Source organism: Prionailurus viverrinus, unplaced genomic scaffold, assembly GCF_022837055.1.
Source record: "Prionailurus viverrinus isolate Anna unplaced genomic scaffold, UM_Priviv_1.0 scaffold_35, whole genome shotgun sequence".
In the NCBI taxonomy this organism is placed as follows: Eukaryota; Metazoa; Chordata; class Mammalia; order Carnivora; family Felidae; genus Prionailurus; species Prionailurus viverrinus.
The window spans coordinates 6,468,786-6,488,997 of NW_025927605.1; the positions used below are offsets into that span (position 1 = coordinate 6,468,786).

Below are 20,212 nucleotides of genomic sequence, written 5' to 3' on the forward strand. Positions count from 1 at the left end.
GGTATAGACATTAAACTTACATACATAACTTACATACACATTAAACTTACATACATATAACCCTCTGATTCATACTTTCATATCACTAGACTTCCAACTTTTACAGTGCGAAGTAGCTTGTCCTATTTATCAAACATCTGGTTCAATTTTCCCCTTTGTATATGCATATATAATACAATGCATCCCTCTGCATTGTTACAACATCCTCTCCTGAGTCTCAAGGTTCTTTTTTTAAAATGTTTGTTTATCGGGGTGCCTGGGTGGCTCAGGTCATGATCTCACAAGCTCATGAGTTTGAGCCCCACGTGGGGCTTGTGCTGACAGCCTGGAGCCTGCTTCGGATTCTCTGTCTCCCTCTCTCGGTTCCTCCCCTGCTCGCACACTCTCTTTCTCTCAAATATAAACATTAAAAAGTTTTTTTAAATAAATAAAATGTTTATTTATTTTTTGGGGGGGGGGGGAAGAGGGAGAGGGAGAGAGAGAATCCCAAGCAGGATCCGTGCTGCCAGCATAGCCCGACATGGGGCTCAATCTCATGAAACATGAGATCATGACCTAAGCAGAAATCGAGTTGCACGCTTAACCAACTGAGCACCCACAAGGTTTTTTATGTGGTCTTTTCCAAATGCCATCAATGATTTACAATATGAAAGTTTCTTCTTCGTTTCTTATTCTACTTAGCTTATTTCTGAGGTTCAGAAAGACTTATAAAAATGCCAGAATGATCATGAAATTCTCTAATTGGGGCACTGCAATAATTTGGAAAATGAACAGGAAAAAAAGAGATAGTTATCACAGATAATAAAACCTGAGTTAATTCTTTTGTAAAATACTTCTTTAGGCTGAGTGACTTCTAAGCATTTTTTCCAATGCTAAAACTCTAGTCCCCTATAATCTATTTTTAGTCCTTCAAATACAATTCGGACAGCTGGCAGGCTTAAAGCCATTTGTTTACCAATTTGTGTCAGTAGGTGGCGCCATAAGATATCAACACATCAGAACTGATATATAAAACTGGCCCCAAATCTACAAATTCATGGATCACAGCTGCCACAATGAGATACAAAGAATCAAGAGAATGGCAGATAATTCAAGCCAAATTACTACCATCTATGAATTTAAGACAATGCTGATTTGGGGCTAAACTGGTTGTTCATCCTTGGGAAAAAAAGAGTCTTACTTAGCCTAGGTAGAAACTCTTCTAAATCTACTTTAGGGGTGTCTCACAGCTGGCTCAGTCAGAACAGCATGAGACTCTTGATCCCAGGGTTTGAGTTCGATCAGTAGTACGTTGGGTATAGAGAGTACATAAAAAGAAAATATTTAATAAACAAACTTTAAAACTGACATGTACAGAATGTCTTTTTGAAAAAGTCCACTATAGTCCATATGAAATATAACAAATTTTCATGAAGTCAGGATCATCATTATGAATCAGTTAAATTATCCACAGAAATTTTGGTTTATACTGAGATATTCCCATGTCTGCATATATGAGCAATGCTGACTTACTGAAACATTTAACTACTAGAAAATCTGGACACTGGTGGATACTGGAGATTCAAGAGAATAAGAAATGCTTCCTGCCTTTCTGATGTTTAATGTCCGATAAGAAAAATGTAGACACCACTTCCACTTAAAGGTATTCTGAACTTTTGCAAAGTAGCACGAAACACTGTTTTCTGGAGTGCTTTCAGTATGGTCTAAGGCAACACCTAAGCCCCACCTCTACAGAGGGGTTCAGAACATTACCTGTGCTCAGGTAAGAGGCATCTTTTCAACCCTCTTCCTTCTCCATTTACATACTGAAGAATCTGCTTTGCTTTCCTTCACCCCCCCACCCAGTCCCTCTATCTTTTAGAGAAAATGCCACACGTTTTCCCTTCCTTCTTTTACTGAACCGACTTATCAGTGGATTGCAGTTAGCTTCATGTGCCTTTGATTCAGAGGCTGTGTGTACTTCTTTCTGGAGGGAGATGCTTTCAGGTTTTCAAAGTTCTGACTGCTATATGGCAAGTGTTATTTTATGAGGAAAGAAAAATCTAATTTCCCTTCTGGATTAATTGTGTTTCCTTCCAAGAATAAATGCTCTCTATTCCTTGCTTTCTTCCACTGTGAGTTGAAGAGGTAAAGCAGGATCCACTGTCAGTCTTTGGTTAACATGCGGAGAAAAATAAACTGACCATCACCTTTAGATAACAAAGGTTACCACAACTCCCTGCATTAATTTGGTCTTGGACATTGGAAGATACTCCCTTTCTCACTTGATGGAAGGAAAATAATGGGTTATAGACCATGCAAAACAGTAATTGTTCCCTAATAACCTCTCTACCAAGTAATTAAATTTAAGAAAGGAAAGGAAAGGCATTCTATCACTAAGGCTTCAGAATTCAGAGTTATTTAAAGCCCCGTGTTATCCACATTAATAGTTATACTTGTCTTACAAAAAGAAACAGCACTGAATACTGCCCATCTGATTGTCCTACTATGAACCAAAAGGATCAGGACAGCTTCTGGTTTATCTCTGGCTACTGTAGGCCTCTTCTCCCTGTATCATTAGCATGGTCCCAAGGAGGCAGAGTCATAGAACAGAACAGTTTAACTAGCTTAACTCACTGTCTTAACAACTCAAGGGGTGCCTGGGTAGCTGAGTTGACTAAGTGGCCAACTCTTGATTTCAGCACAGGTCATGATCTCACAGTGTGTGCTTAAGCCCAGCATTGGGCTCTGCACTGAAGGAGTGGAGCCTGCTGGGGATTCTCACTCCCTCCCCACCCCTCTCAATATAAATAAAGAAGCTTTAAAAAAAAATAAAAAAGAAGAACTCAAAAAAGAAGTGAAGAATAAACAGACTCCCACTTCTCTCTGAGCCTTTTTTAAGGAGAGAGTGAGTGTGAGTGGGGAAGGGGGAGAGGGAGAGAGAGGCAGGGAGAGAGGGAGAGAGAATTTCAAGCAGGCTCTAAGCCCAAGGTGGTGCTCCATCCCAAAGACCTTGGGATCATGACCTGAGCTGAAATCAAGAGTCAGAAGCTCAACAAACTGAACCAACGAGATGCCCTTCTCTGAGCTTTTTTTTTAAAATCTTTTTTTAATGTTTATTTATTTTTGAGAGAGAGAGAGAGAAAGAGAGAGAGATAGAGAGAGAGTGCAAGCGGGAGAGGGGCAGAGAGAGAGGGAGACACAGAATCCAAAGCAGGCTCCAGGCTCTGAGCTGTCAGCCCAGAGCCCGACGCGGGGCTCGAACTCCCGAACCGCGAGATCATGACGTGAGCCGAAGTCAGACGCTCAACCAACTGAGCCACTCAGGCGCCCCTCTCTGAGCTTTCTTACCTGGCTCATCCCAGCACCTACCTCAGGTACCAGATTCTTTATATTAGAGATTCTCAGCCAGGCTTCCCAATTTGAGTTTTTCTCTTATTTATAGGTAGTTCTATGGGGGCCTGAAAAAGCCGTTTGTTAAAATCAATGTAGAAGTTGATTAAAAATGCAACCCACTCTTCCTATAGAATCTATCACCTTCAGAGGCGCCAGGAGCCCTCTTAAATATTACGAGTCAATTCTCCTATGGTTTCCAAAGGGATTATTTCAAGAGAAATCCTCCCTGAATATGACAGTCTCCAAACACTAGCAGGGATATCTGGAATTGAGGACTCTCAATTGGAATTGCTTGGCAAGGAAATTTCAAAGTAACTCAAATCAGTGTAGTACACAATGGAAAAATGCCTTTCATCAACACAACTTGCCACTCCCCCCCCCCAAACATCCTGGCAACCAAATTATGGCATCAGTTATAGAACATGGCCTATGAACATGGCCACGATCATAGAACATTTATGTCAGAACTATTTATGACAAAACATCGAAGAGGTGTACACAGGGTGAAAAGTTCCTGATTAACTCAAATCTTAATGTTTGGACAGGTCTTCTTAAGGCTTATCATGATGTTGCAGATAAAAAACCTAGAGTTGGAGTGCCTGGGTGGCTCAGTAGGTTGAGCGTCTGACTTCAGCTCAGGTCATGATCTCATGGTTTGAGTTTGATCCCTGCGTCGGACTCTGCTGTCAGCACAGAGCCCGCTTTACTTTGGGTCCTCTGTCCCTCCCCTCCTCTCTCTTCCCCTTCCCCCATGCTTTACCTCTCCCTCTCTCTCAAAAATCAACAGTAAAAAGAAAAAAAACCCAACAAACTAGAGTTAACTAAGCTGCTATAACTTTTATCTAAATATTTACTGAGTCTGCCACATTTTAAGATGCCTAAAAAAATAATACACTTGTATCGAACTTTAGAGTTTACAAAGTGCTACCTCACGTTACATCATTTGATCCTTCAAAACCATCCCGTGAAACAAACCACTGAGATGTTATCGACACCTCATAGATAACAGATTTAAAAGAAATAAATCACCTAAGGTCACATAATTAACAGAGCAAGCACCTCAGTAAAGACAGCAAGGCTGAGTGACCTAAGGGCCCTGCTGCACACACACAACTAGGAGCTAGCCACACATCTGTAGGAAGTCTTTCCTTTGGCCTGTACAAGAAAAGGACAGAGGTCTCTTTAAGTGGATCCTTCCTACAGTTTGTCATCAGTAAATAAGGAAGTGACTGATAATGATTTTCTTTTGAAAAGACCTTGTTGGGAATGCAAGCTGGTGCAGCCACTCTGGAAAACAGTATGGAGGTTCCTCAAAAAACTAAAAAGAGAACTACCCTATGACCCAGCAATTGCACTACTAGGCATTTATCCAAGGGATACAGGTATGCTGTTTCGAAGGGACACGTGCCCCCCCCCCCCATGTTTATAGCAGCACTATCAACAATAGCCAAAGTATGGAAAGAGCCCAAATGTCCATCAATGGATGAATGGATAAAGAAAATGTGGTATATATATACAATGGAGTAATTATTCAGCAATCAAAAAGAACGACATCTTGCCATTTGCAACTACGTGGATGGAACTGGAAGATATTATGCTAAGTGAAATTAGTCAGAGAAAGACAAAAATATGACTTCACTCATATGAGGACTTTAAGAGACAAAACACATGAATATAAGAGAAGGGAAACAAAAATAATATAAAAACAGGGAGGGGGACAAAACAGAAGAGACTCATAAATATGGAGAACAAACTGAGGGTTACCGGAGGGGGTGTGGGAGGGGGGGATGGGCTAAAGGGGGTAAGGGGCATTAAGGAATCTACTCCTGAAATCACTGTTGTACTATATGCTAACTAATTTGGATGTAAATTTTAAAAAATAAAAAATAAAATTTAAAAAAAAAAAGAGGGAAAAAAAGAAAAGAAAAGACTTTGTAAGGTATGGCTGTTAAAAAAACCAGTGATTCCTAATTGGTTACTGGAATACAAAGGTATTCATTGTTAATTAAATCAGGAGGCAGTAACAAAGCATTGGTTGTTAGGGCCCCAGCAAGTCTTTGGAATCTTTTAAATCAACAAGTGCTAGATGGTGCAGATTTTGTGAAGTTAAACACCTACCAAGTAGGCTGAAGACAGCACGGAGAAAATGCCAATTTTAAGAAACCAAAATTTATCTATAGTGTCCCGATGAATCCAGGAATGATGTAAATCTGAAGCAAGAGTCATGAACTCATAGCTCTTTCAAGAGAAAAAAACCCACACATCCTCCACTAAGGCAGTTAGAAGCTAGAAAACAGGAACAATGCTACTTGAAAGCAGAAGGCAGCATAGTATCCGATACAAGGCATTTTATTTTGTTTTTGAGTAGCTGGTACTGATTTCTTGCCAGCTTGAAAGATCAAATTCCAGGTGTCAGTACAAGGTAACAACCACAGACCTCTGAAACCAAAGCAGTAGGGCTTTTAGCTAAATGTTAAGAAAAAGCATTCAGAATGTTGGTCTGGTGAGGTGACCACCTCTACTAAGGAAGAATTCATAGGAAAGCAGACTTTGAATAGAGAGTTTTCACCCATAAGAATAAGAATGACCTACGGAGTTTAAAAAATACAGATACCCAGATCCAATGACATAGAAAGTACGGTGTGTGTGTGTGTGTGTGTGTGTGTGTATATATATACACACACACACACATATATAATACACACATACTAACCATAATATAATGTATTCATATTCAATTACAAAAATATTTAATGTAGGAAATTACAATTCCTTGGCCCAAAACCTGTCAGCCTATTTATGTTTTTTTTTAGTGTTTATTTATTTTTGAGAGAGAGACAGAGCACGAGCGGGGGAGGGGCAGGGAGGGAGACACAGAATCTGAAGCAGGCTCCAGGCTCTGAGCTGTCAGTGCAGAGCCTGGCATGGGGCTCGAACCCATGAATTGCAAGATCGTGACCTGAGCTGAAGTTGGATGCTTATCGGACTAAGCCACCCAGGCAGCCTAGCCTGTTTATGTTTCTATACATAAACACAGATATATATTAAGTGAAAATAGATATTATAATTCTACAACTTGCCTTTTAATAAAATGTACTATATCTTTGACACTGTTCCATAAAGATCTCCATTAAAAAATTTTTTTTAATGTTTATTTGTTTTGAGATTGAGTGCTAGTGGGGGAGGGGCAGAGAGAGAGGGAGACTGGAGAATTCAAAGCAGGCTCTATGCTGTCAGCGCAAAGCCTGACATGGGGCTTGAACCCATGAACCGCAAGATCCTGACCTGAGCCAAAGTCAGATGCTCAACCAACTGAGCGCCACCCAGGTGCCCCAAAGATCTCCATTCTTAACAAGCTGCATAGTATTCCATATTGTATGGACACATCATATCTAACCATTTACCAAGTGATGAAAATTTGGGTTGTTGCCAATTTTCTATTATTACAATGTTCTTTGAACATGGCATCTGCATCTTTAAAACCTCCTTAGCAGATCTGTATGACTCTTGATCTTAGGGTCATGAGTTCAAGCTGGGTGTAGTTTGCTTAAAAATAAATAAATAAATAAAATAAAAAGCTCCTTAGGTGATTTGATGCATATCCTTGGATAAAAGCCATTGCTAGAAGAGGATTGGCAGAAACTACATTCCTCAGGTGAAATTACACACATTATTACAGATATAAATCAATTCTCAGAGTTAGCTAAAAGGCAGGTGAACATTTTACTTTCTCCATCCAATTGAGAATTAACTGGAACAATAAACTAACCAATGTTCATGAAAACAAAACGATCTCTGTATCATACTCAACATCATTCAATCTAGATTTTTTTTTTTTTTTGGTATTAGCAATTGGAAGAACACTGCTTGAAAGATCCTTATATAGTTCCTTCCACCAAAAGAAAGCTAGTATGAGCACCAGAAAAGTCCCTTTCCTGTCCCTACCTCTCAAAACAACTTTATGCCTATAGGTAGTTATATATATTTGCTCAGTTTCCTAATAAGCAAAATAGTATAACAACCCTCATGGGATTGATGCCTTTGAGGTGAGCTTTTATGACCTTCTAGGATTAAATCTATTTATATATTTGCATATATGTTCTACTTCATTAGATTACTGCTTCAAGTTTAAAGATAGCTTTCTGAAGCCCAAAATATTAAGACTCAATAAGAAAACAGCATTTCCATCCTGTGTATAGCTGAAATTCATGGCTAAGTTTTTAAAACCAGAGAGCAACTCCAGAACACACTCAAGAAGGACCCAGGTCTGGCTGGAACCAATAATTACGAAAAAGAGAAACCCAAGATCTCATTTCTAGAAAACCAAGACAGAAGAGCTACCAGAGACTGAAAAAATCACATTTCATATATCTTAAGTGTAGGAATTTCTTCTGCTCTTCCTTTTATCTGGCCTATACAAGAAAATGGCAAAAGGAATTTATCTTCCTATGAAGACAGATGAGAGAGGTGAGAAAGGAAGTTCTAAATACAATGGAAAATGTCAACAAAATGGTTTATTTGTGAAAATAATTTTAAGATTTCTGAAGATCAATGTAAATACCAAAAATCAGTTTTGATGATCCAAATAGTAAAGTTTTATAACAAACTTTAAAAGTTGAGATTTCAGGCTCAGTTTTCTTTTTTTTTTTTTTAATGTTTATTTTCGAGAGAGACAGAGATAGAGACAGAGCACAAGCAGGGGAGGGGAAGAGAGAGAGACACACACACAATCCAAAGGAGGCTCCAGGTCTGAGCTGTCAGCACAGGGCCCAACGTGGGGCTCGAACCCACAAACCAAGAGATCACAACCTGAGCCAAAGTCGGATGTTTAACCAACTGAGCTGCCCACATGCCCCACAGACTGTTTTTACATACTAACTTTTTTAAAAAGGCAGCCATCCAATTAAATGAACAATGGTCTAAGTATTCATAGCACATTTATTGAGTTCAAGACAAAAATGACAATCATCTTTGATTTCATTCCACTCATCTTCCATATCTAGCCTCTTATTAAATCCTATTGAGTATGTATCTTTTTTTTTTTTTAATTTTTTTTTCAGCGTTTATTTATTTTTGGGACAGAGAGAGACAGAGGATGAACGGGGGAGGGGCAGAGAGAGAGGGAGACACAGAATCAGAAACAGGCTCCAGGCTCTGAGCCATCAGCCCAGAGCCCGACGTGGGGCTCGAACTCACGGACCGCGAGATGGTGACCTGGCTGAAGTCAGACGCTTAACCGACTGCGCCACCAAGGCGCCCCAGAGTATGTATCTTAAATATCTTTCAATTCATACATTTTTCTAGCCTTACTACTACTATCATCCTATTTGCAAGCCATCATCATCTCTTGTTTGGGTAACTCTTGACCAGATTTATTCTCAACACTAGCCCCTCATTTAAAATGCAGGTTTCAGGATGCCTGGATGGCTCAGTCGGTTAAGTGTCCGACTTCGGCTCAGGTCTTCTGAGTTTGAGCCCCACATCGGGCTCTGCACTGACAGCTCAGAGCCTGGAGCCTGGTTCAGATCCTGTCTCCCTTTCTCTCTCTCTCTGCCTTTCCCCCACTCGCACATGCGCGCGCTCTCTCTCTTGAAAATGAATAAGCATTAAAAAAAAATAAAATGCAGATCTCTTCATATCATTATGTGTGGGCATCTGAGCTGAAGACCACTACACCTAACCTACCAATCACAATTACCTTGCCCTTTGCCTCATTCTTTCATTTGACCAATTCCCTTACCTAAAATGTCCTGTTCAGGAGCTTTCCCGAAGCCTCAGGCTAGGTTTAGGTTAATTCTTCCTATGAACACCCTCCTACAGTATTCATCATTTAACAATTATCTTTTTGGTACCCATTATGGGTAAGGTGCTAGACAAAGGGGGTGAGCAACAAAGACAAAAATCCCTGGTCTCTTAGAATGTGTGTGTGCGTGTGTGTATGTGTGCATATATATATATGTGTATGTGTATATATATACACACATATATATGTATATATATGTGTATGTGTGTGTATATATATATGTATATGTATATACACATACACACACGCACACACACATATACGTATACATATACTTGTGATAGTTAATTTTATGTGTTATACTGACTGGGCCACAATGCCCAGATATTTGTTCAAACATTTAGAATTTATTTTCTAATGTGGACGAGTGCCATGAGTGAGCATGAGTGGGGGGTGTGTGAATACATGCATGTGCAGGCAGAGGAGGGCACGGACAATAAGCAAGAAGATATTGTGATAATTGCTATAAAGGAGACAACTCAGCAAAAATCAGAAAAACACACCATGTGTAGGGAATAGTTGGTTCTAGTCCTAAAGTGAGAAGAGGTTGCTTTATCTGAGGAACAGAATTGTGGTCAAGAAAGAGAGGCTGAGGAAATGGCCAGTAAGGATGAGGTAATTACTGTGCATATCACTCCCCACATCACTCCTTCTCTCATCTAGCCCCTTTTTCCATTATTCTCCTATTGCCTCTTTTGCTTCTAGCTTAGGTTTAAGACCTAGGCATTAATAGCTATAAAAGTTTCTAACTACAACTCTCCCAGCATTTAACACTATCTATTAAAAAATAAATAAAATTAAATAAAATAAAACCAATAACAATTTACTAAAAGCCAGAGTGGAATATAGGGTGACCAGCTCACTGGCGAAAGCACTGAGAGGTCCACATTGCAGGAACCCTCTCAGACCCAGGCAAATGGAGCTATTTGTTCAGGCCAGTGGGATATGCAGACACACAAGAATCACAGGCTTTTGAGAATCCCTTAGTGGTGAGTAATAACAACATAATAACAGCTAAAATTTACTGAATACTTAAAACAATGCATATAAAGGCATTCAATCCTCACATCAACTCTATTAAACCCACTTCACAATTGAGAAAACTGAGGCTTATGAAGCAAAGAAAATTTCCCAAAGTCCCCAGAGCCAGGCCTGAAATATAAATACAAGAAAACAATGCAAGTTGAACTTCATTTCAACAAGAGAAATGTAAGAGTATATAATAATTAGCAAAAGAAAATTAAGCAAAAATAAGTAGCCACAAAAGCACCAGAGGCTTGGAAGAATGAATGACTAGGGTGATCAGGAAAGAGTTTAAAAAGTTGGGATTGAAGCCAAGCTCCAAGAGTATTTGAAAAGGTGGATTGAGGAGGGCAATTTGGCTTAAGGAACGGTGGTGAACAAAAGTAATGAGGTATGTCTGAGGTAGATGGTGTGTAAACCAGTTTGGGCAGAGTAGACTAAATAGTAAAGGTAACCACTAAAAAATTTTCTACAAGGCCCCTTCTCCTTAAAACAAAGACCAAACTCCTCAGCGCAACACCTAACACCCTTTCATTCCAACCATTCCGTACTTCTACTCCCCACAAAACCTACACTCCTGTCAAAACTATAAACTGCACACCGTCTCCACAAAAGGCTTTGCTCATTATTAAGTGCTCCTGTCCAACACCAGCAGTCAAAATCCTACCCATCCTTAAAGATAGGGCTTAAACAACCCTACTTCCATGAAGCCTACTCAACCTAGCCAACCACTGTTTCTTTTTTCTCAGTTTCCATTGTTTCTATTTTTTGTAATATTTTAAAAAAATTTAGACAGAGCCGTGACAAGGGGAGGACAGGATGGGAGGAGAGAGGGAGAGAGAGAGAAAATCCTAAGCAGGCTCCATGCTGAGCATCCCACAACACTGGGCTCATGACCTGAGCCACAATCAAGAGTCGGATGCTCAACCGAGCCACACAGGCACCTCTCTTTCTGTTTTTATTCAGACACTCAATCAAAGATAGGTCTGGGCCCTGTGTAACATGTTGAACCCTGAATGGGCAGGAAGGATATATGTCTCAGATGCCAAAACAGGGAAGAGAAGTCTAAAGCTGTCAGCATTTTAGGGAATAATCAGTAAAATCTGATCTGCAACCCCAAAATGGAAAACAAGAAAGAAGTACACCTTTGCTGAGCATTAGCAACTACATACCAGTCATTAAAAGGCAGGTGAAGGCATGTGTAGTATATACTCAATTTGTAGTCCTCCTGACTCATGTTTCTAAACTGCTGTTAGTCTGTTTGTTAGCTATGACTGTTTGGGAGGTAAATGCTTTCCAGATGGAAAACTTTACTGAGCAGAAAACAACTTGTGCCACAAACCCAGTAGCAGGAGTTTCATTTTTAAAGGAATAGCTGCCCTTGAATTCCAGGATCTAGGACTAGAATACTGGTGTGCTAATCAAATTAAAATTTTATCTGAGCTCTATCAGAAAGTTGGCTATCCCCTTTCAGGATGCTGATGGGGATGAAACTACAGATACAGCTTTGGGTTAAGAGGCCACAGGGATATGCAAATATTAGTAGGACACAGTGATAACTGGCAAGTCTTTTAGTTTAAGATGAAATAAAATTAGAAAGCTGGACTAGAATTACAGCTAAGTTGGAAATTTTTTTTTTAAGTTTATTTATTTATTTTGGAGGGGGGAGGGACAGAGAGAGAGAATCCCAAGCAGGCTCTGTTCAACCGACTGAGTCACGCAGGAGTCCCGGCTAAGTTGGAACTAAAAGCAGAGACCAAAGCATTCACAGATAACAAAACAAAACCAGATCTTTGACACTAACCTCTCAAATACCACAGTTCTGTTAGGCTCTCAATGTGTTAGCTACTATTAAAGAGAAAGGCACAATTTCACAGACAAATTAGGTTACCCCCCCCTTGGTCAGCAAATCGTAAAAGTGGGCGCCTGGGTGGCTCAGTCAGTTGAGTGTCCAACTCTTGATTTCGGCTCACGTCATGATCTCGTGGTTCCTGGGAATGAGCCCTGAATTGATGTCCATGCTGGCAGTCTGGAGCCTGCTTGGGATTCTCTTTTCTGCTCCCCTGCTCGTGTGCACACGGTTTCTTTCTCTCTCTAAGTAAATAAATAAACTTTACAAAAAATCATAAAAGCTGAAAGCAGTAAAGATTTAACACAAATTATTCAATTCAAATACTAACATGATCTGAATTTTGCCCATATTTGAATAACTTTTCCAATTTTGGGAGAGGCTATTCACTTTTTCAGTAGACATCACTATCTGGAAATACAATTGTTTTTAAGTTTGTTTGTTTGTTTATTTAGAGAGAGAGCGAGCTTGAGTGGGGGAGGGGCAGAGAGAGAATCCAAGCAGAATGCCAAGCTGCACTATCAGTGCAGAGCCCGATGTGGGGCTCAAACTCACCAATTGAGCCGATGTGGGGCTCAAACTCAGATCATGACCTGAGTTGAAACCAAGAGTTGGAGACTTAACCGAATGAGCCATCCAGGTGCCCCTGGAAATACTATTTATTTAAATTTATGCAAAGACCCCAAAAGATTTTTCAAGATACTTCTAAAACAAAATATTCAAATTATATAGCTTGCTGTTAAAATCCAGAACCTGGGGCCTCTCCAGGTCCTCACCTAAGGTATTTAAAATGGTCACTTGCACAATGTACACACCAAGCTGAGTATATAAAAGCTAATAAGACAGGGGCGCCTGGGTGGCTTAGTTGGTTAAGTATCCGACTCTCCATTTTGGTTCAGGTCATGATCTCACGGTTCATGAGTTCAAGCCCCAAGTCGGGCTCCATGCTAATGCAGAGCCTGTTTGGGATTCTCTCTCTCAAAATAAATAAAACTTAAAAAAAAAAATTAACTGTTAAGACAAACATGCCAAGGACAACAGTTATACTCTGCCCAATGTTATTGATCAAAGACAGGAAAACTAATTATATAAATGCACATTAATTCATTCTAACACATGGAATTCTAAGAAAGGATCTCAAAGCCATATACTCAACAATCTAAACTACCTACATTTAGGTGAACAAGAAGCATAGCCCCATTCTATGTGAGCCCACATACTAGCCATTAGCAGTTTGCTCCAAAAACTCTTCAGAGAAATAACCTATGAAGTGAAAATCTATCAAGCCTAATGCAAAATCCATTATACTACCAGAGATAGTATATAAAAAAGGTGAGATTCTGATGGATAAACTACTAGAGAATGACAAAAGTGAATCAATTCTTTTTAAATGGTATGAAGTGAAAAAGAAACACTTTCCTGGTCCCTAAAATGGGCACAAGATATAATAGTTGCTTTTTATTTTTTTAAGCTTATTTACTTGTTTTTAAGTAATCTCTACACCCAGTGCGGGGTTCAAACTCACGACCCTAAGATCAAAAGTCACATGCTCTTCCAAATTAATCAGCCCAAGTGCTCTTATGTAATGGTAGCTTCTTTTTAGAGGTTTGGTTAGACAATTACCAGTATCTTCCAGTCAAAAATGCAGAAGTCTAAGGTATTCTTACTTGGTCCCTTTCAATCAAGAAGCTAGAAGCACCAGGCTACACACTATTTACATCTTTAATGAAAAACAATTCAGGCTACAGCAGCCAATGAAGAAAAATGGCACCAAAAGGAAAATCGGAAATGAAGACCCTGAACCTGCCCTAAAGCTTTAGTAAGGTGCTACCAGTTCCAACAAGCTGCCCTTTAACAATACTACTTACAATATAAATGTCTGCAAGCACCTAGAGGAACACAGGTACTAATTTTCCAAATGTATTCATGCTTCTATTCCAAAACACTGGACCTTTTCAGAGCTATTCTAAACTGGTAGCATGATTCTTAATACAACTGAGGAGGCTACCTTACCCCTGACCAGAGTTTCCAGTACAACCGACCTTTTGTAAACTCCACCTCAATTGAGTTAAACCAATACAAGTCCGCAAATAAAGCCGTCCATGAAAAATCTTCATTTGAAGCTCTGAAGAAGTATTGCTCATTTTGGTTTCAAATTTTCCAACAACAAAGAAAGGCTGGCTAAAAATCACAAGAGCCTATGAAACAAATCTCACGATCTCACAAACTTTTCCTCTTTGTCTCCCCACTTCCCACATCATTTCACACTCTCTCTCACTAACTTAATTCCTTACATGTGAACTCATCTACACATTTCTATGATTTCACTGCCCTTTGCGACCAGTAACGATCCCAGATAAAAACTTATGGAACTAATCGAGAAATCAAAGCAGAAGCGCTACACTTGGTATATTAACTCCCTGAAAGGAATCAAAGAGTAAACATAGCTGAAAGCCTAGAAAAGAGGAGAAATCTTGTTTTCATCCTTTCTGCACACATTCTTTTTAACAGCCTCCCCATCGCGTGAGGAGGACCCATCGGGAAGCAAGGCGGCCCCTTTCACACCTAACTGAAATACTCCCGGGGCCTCCGCCCTATTTACCCTAACAGCTCCTCCCCTTCCAGATCCAAGCCAGGCACCTCGCCGCCCCTCCCTCTCCTAGCCCCCACTCCAGGTTATCCAGCAGATGATCTCCCCAAGAAGCACACCTTGGGCTGCCCAGCCCCCTCTCCAATTTCCTCGAAGTTACTTCTCCTTAGCCCAGCGAGCGAAATGCCTCTGACTGCCCCAGCCAGACCCGATATTCTCAGACTGCGTTCGAAACCGAAGGTCTCGCAGCCGTCAACCCTCTCCACTCATGTCCGAGCATCAAGGCTGCCCAGCCTGTCCCCTTCCCAATTTACTCAAGTGTTTGCTCCCCAGCCCAATCCAGCAGCCGCGCACCCAACCACGTAGCATTGTCTTGTTGGTCTACCCAGGCCCTGAGGAGAGACCCGCCAATGCTCGGCCCACCCCGAATCGCTTCTATCTCCAGCTCAGGATACGCCGCCCGCCCCGCCCTCTCCATCCTTCTCGCGCTCGGCTCCCGGCGCCCGACCCCCGCACCCGGCGGAGAGCTTCGCGCGGGAAGGGCTCCGGACCCGGCGCGTTCCTAGCTCCCGACCTCGGCCGCAAGCGCGGCCCCTCACCCCGGGCTACCGCTACCGCCGCCGCCACCGCCGCCGCCACCGCCGCCGCGCACCTCCCCCCCGCTCCCCGCTTCCCCTCCTTTAGCGGGCTCTTCACCTCAGAGCAGCGCCAAAGAGCCCGAGAGGAATCGGTGCCGCGCTAATGGCGCGTCGCGTCGGGCCGGCCGGGGGAGTGGCGCCCAGAAAAGCAACAAGCCGGTGGCCGCAGTCGAGCCCCTCACTGAAGCGGCGTACCGCAGGCCCCGGCCAACGGCCCTCCCCTCGGACGAACAAAAGAGCCTCGCACTCGGCGCTACCCGCCGCCCACACTGCGCAGGCGCGACGACCCTCCGCACAGTACTATGGGACTTGGAGTCCATCCCAGACTACAAGACCCAAAGTACTGCGCGCGTGCTACACCGCCCCGCGGAGTGTGCGCGGGGTTCGGGGAGTTTTAGTTTTTTAACAAGCGCCGGAGAAGCTCTAGTTTAGAACGTTGCGACCTAGAGAATTAGAACGTATGGTTTTACGAGCGAGCCCCATGATGCTTGGTACGAAAAATCAACCACTTCTGGACAGTTCACGTGAATCCTTGACATTTTTGAATCTAAAGAGGTTTCTCACCAGACCTTAAATCGCCAGTAATCTCTGTAATCCTCAATTTCTGCCCCAAATCTCTGTAAGGCTCCTACTTCTCAGTGTTTATAAATTACTTCCCCTTCAAAGTCTTGCCTGATTCTTTAGACTAGGTTAGGTCCCCCAGGTAGTTTCCTCATCAGGGCCTCCAGAACTTCTCGAAATTTTTCGTTGACTGCACCAAGCCAGAGCTCTAGTGCAGAACCCCCTTATCTCCGTGAGCACTCCTCACCCAGCCACCTCCCAAGACACCGAGAAAGGCAAAAAACCACAATTATTCGTCTTCGAGACAAACTGTTTAGTTCTGACTTCAACTATCTCGCTGTCCCCAACTCTGTTCATATGGAAATTCAGTCTCCCATAACGTTTACCCCACTTTATTGTCATTAATGTCTGTCTTCTGTTTTCTAACCTCCTGTAAGGGCAGAAACCTTGCCGCCTCGTGTTGTTCACCACCCTATCTATACTCAATGCCCAGTACAGTCCCTGGCATACAGTTGTCAAGCAATATTTGTTGAATAAATGATTAAGTGAATTAATGAAATGTCCTACCTGACAGAAAGGACAGGTGATCAAGCTTTCCTTCCTTCATCTCTTCACATCAGATTTGTGGGGTTTTGGTTGGTTGTGCTTTTTTATTTGTTTGTTTGTTAACTCTTTTGTGCTTCTTTTCCCTATCAAATCAGGAATAGAACTACCAGAAGATGATTTTTTTTTTCCTTCTTTACTCTGAATATTCACATATCCTCCTAATCAGAGGTAAAGAGGAAAGGCAACCAGTCTATTGTACTCCACTTCAGAATGCGGGAGCCTGTGTGTATATAACAGTTTTGCTGAGCCAGGCACTGTGCAGGGCTCTGGAGAATTGTCATGTAAGAAACCCAGCTCAACAATATCATAATACTTTTGCTAAGACCGCTGTGGGAGCACAGGGAAGAGGGCAATTCTTCCTGACACCTTGGGTTGGGTGTCTATGAAGAGGCAAAAATTCAGCTACTTACTCCCTCCTAAAGTGTCCTGTTCTGTGTGTAATAACTTTAATGATGAAAACATTAATTCTAATAATATAAGCTACATATTATTGAGTGCTTACCCCAGCACTAGGAATTCTCTTAAGGTCTTGATTAATGTTATTTAATCCTAAGCAACGCTGGGAGGTGGGAAGTACTATTTCCATTTTACGGAAAAATTGTAGAATCTGACTAATGGCATTCATCAAGAAAGTGGTGGGATTGCAATTTGATGTCATGTCTAACTCCCAAACTATAGTTCTGTCTACGTGAAATGCTGCCATCCCGAATTCCTCATATTGAGCTGAATTCGGCTTTCCCATGGAAATACCACCTACTCCTACTAGTTCTGGGTGTGTGGCTGTACACAGGTCTGTTCGGTAAACGTAATTCCTCTTTCATATTCCTTCTAATATTGAAATTCAGCCTTTATGTCTCCCCCCCGCCCCAAGGTCTTACTTTTCCAGGCTAAATATCGCCATTTTCTTAAACGGTACATCATAGGAAAACAGTTTTGGGTCTACCATATCTAGTTTGTTATTAAATCCTGGCTCTTTATATGGGTATTTCAAAATAGGGGGAATCATCACTGCACAGCTGTTCTACACCATTCTTGAATTAAGGGAGTCAAAGGTACCTTTTCTTTTTAGGTAGCAGAGCACCACTGGTTTATGTGAATCTGCAATCAACTCAGAGCTCTCTTGTTAATGATCTATTCCGGAATTCTGCCAGGGATGAATGTCAAACTCTCAAGCCTAATGTTTCTCCGTAACAGTATCTTTTTTGAAAATCTTTTAGGATCAAATGGGTTTAGTTCTTTTCTCTTCTCATAAGAATGGTGGCATTTTAAGTTATTCAGACCCTCAGAGTTTCTTTTCCTTCTAAGGGTAACAGCAACTCAGTCATAGTAATCTTGCTCAAGACAACATTTGAAGTCACATTGCTCATGCCCACAGGAAATGTGTCTCTCACGTGAAGTTCCTAAAATCTCAAGGAATGTGGGGAAGAGAGGCAGTCTGATGCTGCAAAAAAGAACAAGGACTTGGAATCAGGCTGAACTGGATTTAGTTCTGTCTCTACTTTTTGCCTGCTGTGTAACTTTGAACAAGCTCCTTAACTTCTCTGAGCCTCAGCCAACAGAGAAATCTGAAACATGGAAACATTACCTAAGACCTACCTTGCAGCATTTCTGTGGGATGGACTGTAATGTATAAAGGGAATGCCTGTATATACTGGCACTAATAAACAGTAGGCTATTTTAGGTACAGCACATAGTTGCTTCTCATGTGATTTAAGGAGTGGGGGAGGGGCGCCTGGGTGGCGCAGTCGGTTAAGCGTCCGACTTCAGCCAGGTCACGATCTTGCACTCCGTGAGTTCGAGCCCCGCGTCGGGCTCTGGGCTGATGGCTCAGAGCCTGGAGCCTGTTTCTGATTCTGTGTCTCCCTCTCTCTCTGCCCCTCCCCCGTTCATGCTCTGTCTCTCTCTGTCCCAAAAATAAATAAACGTTGAAAAAAAAAAAAAAATTTTAAGGAGTGGGGGAAGTACAGAACTTTTTTTTTTAATGTTTTTTTAAATGTTTATTTATTTTTGAGAGAGAGATAGAGCGTGAGAGGCAGAGGGGCAGAGAGAGGAGTCACAGAATCCGAAGTAGGCTCCAAGCTCTGAGCTGTCAGCACAGAACCCGACGCGGGGCTCGAACTCATGGACTGTGAGATCATGACCTGAGCTGAAGTCGGAAGCTTAACTGACTGAGCCACCCAGGTGCCCCAGTACAGAACTTTTGAAATATTTTCTTCCCCACTCTCTGAAATTCTTTATTTCATTTTCCCCCAATTTTTAAAATGATGGTAAAATATACACAACATAAAATTTACCATCTTAACCATTAGAAAACTTTATTTTAGAGACAGTGCTAGTGGGGGAGACGGATGTGGGCAGAGAGAAAGAAGCTTCACACTCAGCACAGAGCTGGAGGCAGGGCTCAATCACCACAGCCCTGGGATCATGACCTGACCCAAAATCAAAAGTCCAACGCTCAGCGTTCTGAGTCAACCAGGAACACCCCCCCCCATCTTAACCATTTTTAAGTGTACAATTCAGTGGTATTAAATGCATTCATAATGCAGTGCAACTATCATCATCATCCATCTCCAGAACTCTTTTCATCTTAAAGACTGAAACTCTATACCCATTAAACAAAAACTCACCATTCCTCCTCTTCCTAACCTCTGGCAGCCATTATTCTATTTTCTAAGATTTGGACTACTCTAAGAATCTCATATAAGGGGAATCGCACAGTATTTGTCTTTTTGTGACTGGCTTATTTCATTTAGTGTAATGTTCTCAAGGTTTAAATGTTGCAGCGTGTGTCAGAACCCCCCCTTTTTTTTGAGGCTGAAGAATATCCCTTTGTATGTATATATCACATTCTGTTTATCCATTCATCCATTATTGGCCCTTTGGGTTACTTCTGCGTTTTAGCTCTTATATATAATGCTGCTCTGGGGCGCCTGGGTGGCTCAGTCGGTTAAGTGTCTGACTTCAACTCAGACCTCAGCTCAGATCATGATCTTGTGGTCTGGGAGTTTGAGCCCCAAATCCAGCTCTGTGCTGACAGCTCAGAGTCTGGACCTGCTTCGGATTCTGTGTCTCCCTCTCTCTGCCCCTCCCCTGCTCACACTGTCTCTCTCTCTCTCTCTCTCTCTCTCTCTCTCTCTCTCAAAGTAATAAACTTTAAAAAAAAACATTGAAAAAAATAATGCTGCTCGGAACATGGCCTACAAGTATTTTTTTGAGACCCTGCTTTTAATTCTTCTGGTGTTAAAAGACAAAATTCAACTAAGAAAATTTAAACATTAAATTGGCTTTATTCAATGATTATGAATCGGGCAGCATCCCATCTAGCAAGTAGAAAGGGGCTGAGCATACAAAATAGAACGCTTTAAAAATTTTTTTTAATGTTTTTATTCATTTTTGAGAGACAGAGAGAAAGAGTACGAGCGGGGGAGGGGCAGAGAGAGAGGAAGATAGAATCTGAAGCAGGCTCCAGGTTCTGAGCTGTCAGCACAGAGCCTGATGTGGGACTCGAACTCACAAACTGAGATCATGACTTGAGCCAAAATTGGACGCTTAATGGACTGAGCCATCCAGGCGCCGCTAGAAGCCTTGTTTTTTTTAAATCTCTACGCCCAACACGGGGCTCCAACTCACAATCCTGAGATCAACAGTCATATGTTCTACTGACTGAGCCAGCCAGGTGACCCCAAATGGAAAGCTTTTATAGACAGAAGGTTGGCAGGGATGAGGAAAAATTAGATTACCTATCTTTCTTTGGGAGACGGAAGGGT

At 41.7% G+C, this 20,212-nt stretch overlaps 1 protein-coding gene across 2 annotated transcripts in view; it reads right to left on the reverse strand.

Annotated features, from left to right (window-relative positions):
* The window catches only part of CBX1 (chromobox 1), a 30,019-nt gene that overhangs the window by 5,654 nt on the left and 4,153 nt on the right, over positions 1-20,212 (reverse strand). The window contains exon 1 of one of the 2 annotated variants that reach the window (XM_047845930.1): positions 15,337-15,539. The exons of the other annotated variant lie outside the window; for it this stretch is intronic. The gene's annotated coding sequence lies outside the window, so the exon portion shown is untranslated. Of the gene's footprint in view, positions 1-15,336; positions 15,540-20,212 lie in introns of those variants that run through there. 2 annotated transcript variants of the gene reach the window in all.